Source organism: Microtus pennsylvanicus, chromosome X, assembly GCF_037038515.1.
Source record: "Microtus pennsylvanicus isolate mMicPen1 chromosome X, mMicPen1.hap1, whole genome shotgun sequence".
Taxonomy (NCBI): Eukaryota; Metazoa; Chordata; class Mammalia; order Rodentia; family Cricetidae; genus Microtus; species Microtus pennsylvanicus.
The window spans coordinates 43,429,358-43,440,531 of NC_134601.1; the positions used below are offsets into that span (position 1 = coordinate 43,429,358).

Sequence of the window (11,174 nt, forward strand, 5' to 3'; positions counted from 1 at the left end):
TCGGGATGCAGAAACTTCTCATGTATGTCTGTACACAGTGCCTTCAGAGACCAGAAGTCAGTGTTGGAACCCTGGGAAATGAAGGTATGGATGGTTAGGACTCAACATTTATGTTCTGGGATCCAAACCTGGGTCCTCTGGAACAGCAGACGATGTTTTTCATTCCTGAACCATCTCTCCAACGCCTCTTTTTCATTTTTTATTTGCACATATTAATATTGCTTAAAGTTAATTCATAATAGCACTTCCATACCATGGGGGCCAGCCATGATAAGCTAAGTTCTTTACTTCCAAACATTCTACCTGCCAGAGAAGAAATCAGCCACCCATAAATTTAGTAAGAGGCCTGAGTCTCAGTAGTTTACCCTGAGGCAATACCTGGTTGCAGGAGGAAACACAAGCTGAGATTACCTGACCACTGCCCCAAAACAGACCATTCAAAGGAAATGTCTAACAGTCCAACCACTGTGGATAGGATCAGCTGCCAGTGCATGTTCACCAGGACACCCCTAGGCAAATGTCAACCAATCAGAGGTCCTGAACCTCAGAAACCCCTCATCCCCACCTTTACTACTATAAAAACCCAATTCTAATTGAGTTCGGGGCTCTTCAGTTATTCCAATTTGTTGGGCATGCAGAGAGACCGAGTTTGCAAACTTGGTTAAAATAAAGGCTTTTTTTTTTTTTAACATACAGGACTCGGTCTCCTTTTTTGCTTTTGCAGGGACTTTGCACATTTGGGCATAACATACATGCACAGAAGTGCTTTAGTCCCCCATTACTTTTTAATTCCTTCCAATCTGCCCTTCCTCCAATAGTCCCCCTTTTAATTTCATAGGCTTTTGTTAGACTCAGATTCCAAATAAGACAGAAAAAGGACTCTATTTGTTTTTATGGGAATAGCTTATTTTACTTAGCATCTATTTTCCTGAAAATGATATAATTTCATTCTTTATGGCCCAGACTAATTGAATACTTTTATTCTTCTTAATTACCCAGACTTAAACAGGGGGATGCAGGAGAATACAGATGACTTGCAAATCCACAGGGAGTCTAACTTCTAGGGAAGATAATCCACAGACCAAGCCTTCCAGGGAAGCAGGTGGACTCCCTCTGTTCTTCCTGATCCAATCCCCAGTCTTATCCCTAGCTCTGCTGCAGAAAAACTGCTGAAGCCTTCCCTTCCCCAATGCCCCATCCCTTGTGTCTCCCACAGACCTTTCCTTTCTAACAACCTTCCAGCCCCCAACTCCAGCAGGTGCACCCTGCTAATCCACAGGCTAGGCCTGCTAGGGAAACAGGTTGGCTGACTGCAGCTATTCACCTCGCCTGCTCTTCCACATTTGTCAGTCTCATTCCCAGCTCTGTAGACCACCTGCTGGGCTCTCCCTTTTCTCTCTGACCCCATCCCAATGAATCACAAAGTTCCTTCAACCTTCCTTTTCTCAATTTATCCCATTATCCCAGTCTCCAAAACCAGCAGGGATTCCTTGTGAACACACCAGCTGAGAAGACCAGGGAAACAGGTAAACTGACTACAGATCCTCACCTTTCTTCAATCCCCAGTCTCATTCCCAGCTCTGTGGGAGAACACATGTGGGAGCCCTCCCCCAAGTCCATTTCTAGTGAATCCTAAAGACCTTCCCCTCCTAACCAACCAACCTCATTTCCTCCACTTATTGCTTTATCTCAGCCCCCAATTCCAGCAGGCATCCCCTGCTAACCCACAGGCCACTCCCGCCAGGGAAGCAGGGGGGCTGACTGCAGAATTTCACCCTTTCTTCCATTCCTCCAGGTCCAATCCTCTAGTCTCAGCCTTGACTCTATAGGAGACCTTCTAGCATGACCTCTCTCCACTGTCTGCTCCAATTCCAAGGAACCTAGATGAGCAGACCCTGTTGGAACACTCTGATTTCCTCAACCCTAGCCTATCCCCATTCCTAAATGTCAGTTGCTAATATCCAGAAACTCCTGGAACCCCCAGAGACTATCAGATGGTCAAAAAATTTCCCACCAAGCAAGACACAGCTACCACACTCTAAAACAAGAGAGGAATGAGAAACCAAGGGGAAAAAACACTCACCCAACAAAACCAACCAGATTTTATCAGCATCTACAATTATATTCTTACCAATCTCTGATGTCTAGATGCCAGTATAAAAACACAATAATCTCTAGGAAAATGACTCCACTAGAGTCCAGCAACGCTATTACAGCAGGCCTTGAAAATCTTAATATAGCTGAAGCACAAATAAGACCTTAAAACAGCATGTGTGAAAATGATAGAGATCACTAAAGAAGAAACTGTTATCATTCATAACACAGGTGACCCAAGGACAGTCCCACAAGGAGTGGCAGTAGGTGACGCGAGGCCTCAGGACTCCTAGTAGGAGGGAGACCTTGGCAGGTTACAGACAGACAGATGAGAGCTTGGGTATAGACTTTATAGTGGGTTATGGAGGTAGAGGGGAAGAGGAAAAGGGAGAGACACAAAAGTGGCCTCTCTAGAAGACATACTAAGAAGAGAAACACACACACACACACACAGAGAGAGAGAGAGAGAGAGAGAGAGAGAGAGAGAGAGAGAGAGAGAGAAAGAGAAGGCTGGAGAGGAGGCCTGAGATCCCCTTGCTTTGGATGCAGGAAGGAGGAGATTGGAGTGGACAGGGTTTTTCTTTTAAATGGACAGTGTACCCAGGTAATAGGCCAGGCCAGCATATTTACTTTTACAACATAAAAGAATAAACATCTTAAGTAATGCAGGAAAACACAAACAACATAAATAAATAAATAAATCTCATTTTAAAAATACAGGAAAATACAAACAGTGGAAAGAAATGTATAAAACTATTTAGGATCTTAAAATCAAAATAGAAACAATAAAGAAAACCTAAACTGAAGCAATTCTGGCAATGAAAAAATCAGGAATTCAAACAGGAACCACAGAGACAAGCTACACAAACAGAATACAAGAGATAGAAATAAAATCTTAGAAATTGAAGATACATAGAGGAAATGGATACATTTGGTAAAGAAAATGTTAAATCTAAAAAACTCCCAACACACAACATCCAGAAAATCTGGGACACTGAAAAGATTAAATCTAAGAATAATAGGAACAGAGGAAGGAGAAGAAATAGAGGACCAAACACAAAAACTCTTTTCAGCAAAATCATAGAAAAAAATTTTTCCTAACCTAAAGAAGGATATCCCTATCAAGGTACAAGAAAGAAACTTACAAAACAACAAATAGATTGGATCAGAAAAGGAAGTTCCCTCACCACACAATAATCAAAACACTAAATATACAAAACAAAGAATATTAGGAGTAACTTGCGTGGTGAGGGAACTCCCTTTTCTGATCCAATCTATTTGTATAGATAAAAGGGCTCACAATCTTCCCAGTACATTGGATTATTGCTGATATTCAGCAGCTTTAAATGGTTGGCTTGAGTGCACTCAGCTAGAAACTTGAAATCATTGCAAGAAAGTTCACAGAATGTTAGATGTAAGAAATTCAAACTGGTTGGTAGGACTCTTCAGAGAGAAAACAGAAAAGGATTTCTAAAAGAAATGTGGACTCGAAGAGGAGAACTATATCTGTGAAACTAGAACAAACCGTTTTGCTCATCATCAGCAAATGATGTGAGCTTTCACACAATAGTCTTGTGGGTCTGTGAGAGATACTTTACCACCCTGGCAAATACTAGTTTAACTTTTACAATATGTTGAACATATTCTTATAAAGTTGTGTGAAAAACTTAGTGAAAATACTATCAACTTAGAAAATACAACATAACCAAAGGGGGAGCTAGTTCACCTGCTCAGAAGAGAGGGGACAGAAGGAGCAACCAACTAGAAACTCCCTTTGACCAGTCCATAAATAACAGCCTTTCCAGTCATGGCCTGAACCTTGGAGATTTTCCTCATGATATGACATTACCATATACGAGTGTATGACTATGTGCACCTGTGCCGGAACATAAAGTCTTTCAATTCCCCCTCTTTAACTCTCAATGGCCAGAGGAGAACTGCATTGTTCCTTTGACCTCAATATTTCTGGAATGAGCTCAGTGCCTACATGCTCATCTGACTATGCTTTTTGTAACCCCATTTTTGCCTTCAACTATAGAACAATACCATTCTATGGCTGTTTTAAAACTCCCAGCATTGCCCATTCTGAGGTAGAAGGAGAAAGGGTTATGGGAAGCTTAAGGATATCTAAGAATTATCTCTCTCATCGTAAAAACAGGCTGCTATTGGAAACCCAGTATTTATCCCAGGCCCTTATCTCAGGACAGTTTCAACATGATCTGTGATGGCAAAAGAATACAAACTGAGTTCATTTAGATGGTCCATACACCTCAGCTGTGAGACACAATTCCAAAACCTTTCTCATTCAAAGGTCTACAAGGGACTTTAGACTGACAAAGTCTGCTCAGGTGTCCCAACTGAGTCAAAAGGATGATGAACTCACTCAGACAGCCCTGAAACACTGACAGGTGATCAAGGCATTTGAGATCTAAATGGTCCAGGGTGTTTCTACTATCACCCAATTTATAGATTTCCAAATCTCGGCAGCACAGGTGCAAAGAACCTGAACTCTCTTCTATTTTATTCAGAAGCAGAGCCAAATATTCACATTCCCTTAAGGTGCTACCGCTTCTGAGGGAAATGTTCACTCTTAATTCCATAGTCTTATTAGAGGGTTGAACCTCAGGATCTGAACTTGCAATAGGATACTGGTCCTTGATCTTCAAGATAGAGTGCTCCAAGTGAGCACAGGAGAACAAGCATGCAGGTGACATAGTACTGATCTCCAGCAGACGATCTTGCAGCCAGAATCCTCCCTTAAATCTAGGATCCTCAGTTTAGGGCTCCTGTAGGGAAAAGAGAACACAGAACACTAAGAGCTAGAAACATTACTATAACCAAGCTGTATCAATGACAACATGTAGTGACAAAATCATCTTTCTTTTTCTTCTTCTTTTTGTCATTCCATACACCAAATACCAGCAAGATTTTGTCATGTTAATACTATATCCTTTACTATTTTCTGTAATCAACTAATGTTCATAATACCTTGATATCCCTGTTTTCATGAAACATCTCCGTTTTGTATATTTATCAACAGCAGCCTCTCTCACCTCTATAACAAAATTAAAACCCTCTGTAAGACATCAGAGTTTTTAAGATAACCACAACTGATGTACCAACCAACTCACATAGATTTTCATTATTCACTGTTACCTAACTATGAGAGATTATCTGGCCCCCACTTGCAATAAGTTCCAGGATAATGTTTTGTTACCTTACCATATACATATTATACACATTCTTATTGAAAAGCTGAGTTCTTGGCAGTAAGACCGGAAGACTGAAGGCATAAGTCATAAACAATGCCACACAAGTTTGGAATTATGATTAATAGGGTGGTATTTATTTAAAGGGGAAAAAAACTTACAGATCACCGTCAGCCCTCTGCGCAACCATGAAGGGAGTCTAGTCGCTGGCACAGCAGGAAGTGAAGAGAAGAGGAGAGGGAAGTGGCCGCTTTTTTAAAGAGAGAGAGACCACACCCCAATGGGCTGGTATCTCAGCAGCTATAGGCTGGAGGAACGGGAGGACCTCCCGCAACACCTCCCCCTTTTGTTTAAATAAGAGTTCTAAACCTACTATGAAATTATATACAATAAGTACAAATATCCTATTCTAACTAGCTTAGGTCTTGTATAATAAATAACTTGGCCAAGTCATGAGAGAAAGTAACAATTTATATAGTCTTCAACCCCATCAAAGATCTGAGAAGGGAAATAATGTTACCTGGGTAATTAGGAAGTTCAGTAAAACAACTTCCAAAACATGCAACAAATCACAGAGACAACTAGCTACCTGGGCAATCACCCAAAGTCACGTTAGCAGCGTTGAAGCAACCAACTTTGGCTAAGGCCTAACATAACTGACATACCGTTTTCAAAGGCAAGCAACTTTTCAAAACTGTCTTACCCTGTCTAGGCAGGATATGACAGTCCTGTTTTATCCATTGATGCACGCTCTGTATCTTTGTCAGTGGTTGAGGTATGGGCATTTCTTTGCCCCAAGGCCAGTTCTGCCAAAAAGAAAGGCTCCAGGTGGAGTGTCTTTGGTGCTCAACATTCTCTCGGGAATAGAGTGGTGTTGCCAGGAGCAATTGTGTCTCACTACCACAAAACTCTGAGTTAAGTTAAAGGTTATTTTCTACAGCTCTTTGAAGAAGTTGAAGATTATCTATCTATACTGAGTATAATCTCTATATATCTAAAGAACCTGATTCGTCTAATTATAAAAGACAAACTTAGATGACTATTAGTCTATATAATTCTCAATATCTAACTTAAAGACTAAGACAATAAACGACTGTGAAACAAATGAGAACAATGACCTACAAATATAAACAATGTACAAATATACATTGCAGTAGGTAAATACATATCAATACACAAACATTATATAAGTATCTTAATCAGAGGTAGAAATGTACACTGCAATATGGTAAATATATACAATATATATATCAATACAATATATGTCAATACATAAAAATGTTTTAAACAGAAGTAGAAACATGCATGCTTACAACAGTCAATATAATTTAACTTTGTATCAATATACAAGAATCTATACCAATATATTTGTCTAAAAACAGTAACTCACAATTACAAATCTATTATCCCATCATCCCTCTTTTTTTTTTCAAAATGGTCCCTGAGCTTATAAAATTCCTCCCCTAACCCTCAATCTTATACTAATTATAATCAACCCCTAAATGATGTCCCTAAACCCAAGGGCAAACTTTACTGGGAAAGGGAACGTGGTCCTCTAGAATTACTTCCAACTGTCATGGGGGCGACGTTCTTTCTGGGGGATCCTGTGAAAGTAAAATGATGGTTAAATTTCAAGATCAATGTCTTTTAAAATTGCCAATAGTCTCTGAGTATTTTGTGCAGGTCTGGCCAAAATGTTGAATAAGATGTGCACCATTTCAACTAACCAAGTTGGAACTGTCTTGTGCAGCTGGTACCCAAAGCAGTTCTTGTAGTAGCGCTATCAGTATCATGACGTCATATCAACCAGGTGGACTTGTTGTTGTGGGGCCCGATCTTCTTCCTGGAAACTTCAAATGTCACTTCAGGAAAAACTCATTGTTCATTGTGAAAAACTTAAACATTAATCATATAGACATATATATATATATATATATATATATATATATATTCACTGAAATGCATGATAGATATATTCAATGAAAAGTATGATAGATATGAAGAAAAGCAAAGATGTTTTCTAAACTCATATTTCTTTCTGTCCCATATCATGGCTCTTGATATGAGACCGAAACTCCAGAAACTCTGGGTTTTTCTCTAACTAACAGGCTTGGAATTGGAGAGGGACTGAGCCAGAGTCCAACTTCAAAACAAGCTTTATAAATTTAGAAATATGGTTTAATATATTTTACTTACACAACTCATTCAGTTTTCTTGATATTTCCTATTGGGCAGGTATTTTTCCATCTGTCAGTATCCAAATATCCAGGGTCCCTTGAATTTTTCAAAGATGAGTGTTTTCCTGTGGAGATAAGAACAGAACCCTGCCCCCATTCTATATGTTTTTCTTACCACCTGTATGAATATCATCATTGTGAATGAGTTGTCATTTCTCCTTTCCAAGAGGTTTCTCCTCTTCAATTCGACACTTTATTAATTTTGATGGTATCCACAATTTTTCTTCTCCTGTGGAAACAAGAGCAAAACCCCTTCCCCAACATAGCACATATACTGGCTTCCATTGAGAGGTCAGCACATCTTTGAAATAAATCGGTTGATTTAGTTCAGCAGAATTTTCCATTATCCAATGTCTTTCTGCTGTTTTCGTTCCATTCTCATTAGCATTAAGAAAATTCAAGTTTAATAAAGCATTATGTAATCTATTTCTGGGGGTATTTTCGGTCCCTTTCTGTTTGTTCAGCATATCCTTTATAGTACGATTTGATCTTTCTATAACTGCCTGACCTGTAGGATTATTTGGTATACCTGTAATGTGTTTTATATTATAATAATCAAAAAAGCGTTTCATTTTCTTAGATACATATGCTGGACCATTATCTGTCTTTATTTGTGCAGGTATACCCATGATGGCCATAACTTCCAATAAATGTGTGATTACTGAATCAGCCTTTTCTGAGCTCAGGGCAGTAGCCCATTGAAAACCTGAATACATGTCTATGGTGTGGTGTAGATATTTTAATTTACCAAATTCCATAAAGTGGAACACATCCATCTGCCAGATTTCATTTCTCTTGGTGCCCTTTGGGTTACTCCCTGCAGGCAACAGTGTTTGATTATAGAAAGAACAAGTAGGACATCTCTATATAATGTCCTTAGCTTGTTGCCAAGTAATGGAAAATTCTTTCTTTAGGCCTTTACTATTGACATGATGCTTCTTATGAAATTCTGAGGCCTGCAACACACTTCCAATCAATAATTGATCAATCTCAGCGTTGCCTTGGGCTAGTGGACCAGGCAGACCTGTATGGGACCGGACAAAGCCTGTTCCTGATTATGTCTTGAACCTGGACAAACAATGAAGTAAACTCTGTGTCATCTGGTATAAATTCAGCGGTTTCAATATGCAAGATAACTCTTTCTGCATATTGTGAATCTGTAACTGTATTAAGAGGTTCTTTAAAATCCCTTAGCACCATAAGAATGGCATATAATTCTGCCTTCTGGACAGAATTATAAGGGCTTTGTTCCACCTTACTCAATTCATCTGACTTGAAACCTGCTTTCCCTGATTTATTTGCATCAGTATAGAACGTACGGGCTCCAGTTATTGGAGCATCACGTACAATTCTAGGAAGAATTCAAGAAGTTCTTTTTAAGAGGTTAAGTCTACCACTTTTGGGATAGTTGCTATTAATTTCTCCAAAAAAATTAGCACAAGCTCTTTGCCACAGTTCGTTGTCTTCCCATAACTTTTTTATTTCTTCAGTAGTAAAAGGCACTATAATTTCTGCTGGATATATAAGTGCTAGTTGATGAAGTCTCAGGTTATCTTTTATAATTAACTCAGAGACTTTTTCCACATAAGTTTTTAATTTTTTACTTGGTTTATTAGGTATAAATGTCCACTCTAAAATAATATCTTTCCTCTGCATTAGAATCCCTGTAGGAGAAATTCTGGAAGGCAATATGACTAGGATGCAGCTAAGATTTGGGTTCACCCTATCCACATGTGCCTCCTGTAATTTTTCCTCAGTCATTGTCAGTTCCTTTTCTGCTTCAGCTGTCAGTTTTCTTGGACTATTCAAATCTTTATCACCATCTAAGGTTTTGTTCAAATGAACTATTACATCAGGTGTTATCCCAACAGCTGGTCGTAGACTGGAAATGTCTCCTAACAATCTTTGGAAGTCATTAAGAGTCTTTAACCGGTCTCTCCTAATTTGTGCCTTTTGCATTTTAATTTTCTCTAACCCTATTCTGTAACCTAGGTAATTAATAGAATTTCCTCTTTGAATCTTTTCAGGGGCAATTTGTAATCCCCACCTAGGCAAGACTTTCTTTACTTCTTCAAACATCCTTTCTAAAGTATCTTTATTTGAATCAGATAACAAGATGTCATCCATGTTTGGGGAATTGTTTACGAATTATTTCCAATGGCTTACATACAAAATATTGGCACAATGTAGGACTATTGAGCATACCCTGTGGGAGGATAGTCCATTGATAACTCCCATTAGGCTGAGAATTATTATAAGTAGGCACTGTGAAGGCAAATTTTTCTCTATCCTTTTCTTGTAACGGTATAGTGAAAAAACAATCTTTCAAATCAATAACTATAAGAGGCCATCCTTTTGGTAACAGAGAAGGCAAAGGAATTCCAGATTGTAGTGGGCCCATAGGTTGAATTACTTTGTTGACAGCTCTTAAATCTGTCACCATTCTCCATTTACCAGATTTCTTTTTTACAACGAACACAGGAGAATTCCAAGGGCTGGTTGATTCTTCAATATGGTGAGCATCTAGTTGCTCTTGCACCAGCTGTTCCAATGCCTGTAATTTATCTTCAGCTAGAGGCCACTGTTTGATCCATATTGGCTTCTCAGTTAGCCATTTTAAATGTAGAGCTGTTGGTACCTCTAAAGGTTTGGTATTTGCTGTATGTTCTTGTACAGCCTGAATGGCTGGTGACCTTTTTCCATAATACCTCATCCTATCCTTCCCAGAATTATGAGTTCCTGGAAATACAGGAATGTTAATCTGGGTATTCCATTGCTGTAGCAGGTCACGGCCCCATAAATTTATGGCAATATTGGCTATATATGGACTTAGTCTTCCTATTTGCCCTTCGGGACCTATGCATTCAACCAATCTTGTGCTTTGTTTTACACGAGATAGGGTTCCAATTCCCAGGAACTGAACATCTACCTCTTGAAGAGGCCAATTCGGATGTCAAGATTCTGGGGTAATGATACTTACATCCACACCTGTGTCTAATAAGCCTTCAATAAATTGCCTCTTTTATTGAATAAATACAGACTCTTAGCTTTGGTCTTTGATCCTTAATAGAAGTCTGCCAAAATATATGTTTACTCTGTCCTACTGGTTTTTTTTGACTCATCCTCCACGTGTAATTCATCATTTATACCAGTATTACTTTTTACAGCAGAAATTGGAGCTTTTAATTTTCTTGGTGAGGCATGTTCTCCACTGTGACTGGGAATGACTGGGCCACTGTTGGCTTGGGGGCCTGCGAGAGGCCCCTCAAGGAGTTACCCGATGATATAGGATTGCCCTGTCTGTCTGTTGTTGACCTGCATTCGTTGGACCAATGCCATCTTTAATGCATCTCCTACATATACCTGAAGGCCGAGGTCTCCTATTTTTGTCATTCCCAGAAGAGATATTATTACTAGAAATTCTGTGCCTGCAATCCCTTTGCAGATGTCCTAATTTACCCCAATAAAACACCTGGCAATTTGATGTCTCCTTATTGCTTTGGAAATGGCTTCTCCTACCCAAGATTCATCATTATAGCTAAACGTCTCAATATTCATTGTATGCTGAATCCATCAACTGATATAATGGGAGCTCACCAAGGCCTGCTGTACTGTTGCTTTCATTGGTTAATTA

At 39.1% G+C, this 11,174-nt stretch overlaps 1 pseudogene; it reads right to left on the bottom strand.

Moving 5' to 3' along the window:
• Positions 1–4,183: 4,183 nt before the first annotated feature.
• On the bottom strand, positions 4,184–10,879 carry LOC142840322 (uncharacterized; annotated as a pseudogene).
• Positions 10,880–11,174: the final 295 nt, after the last annotated feature.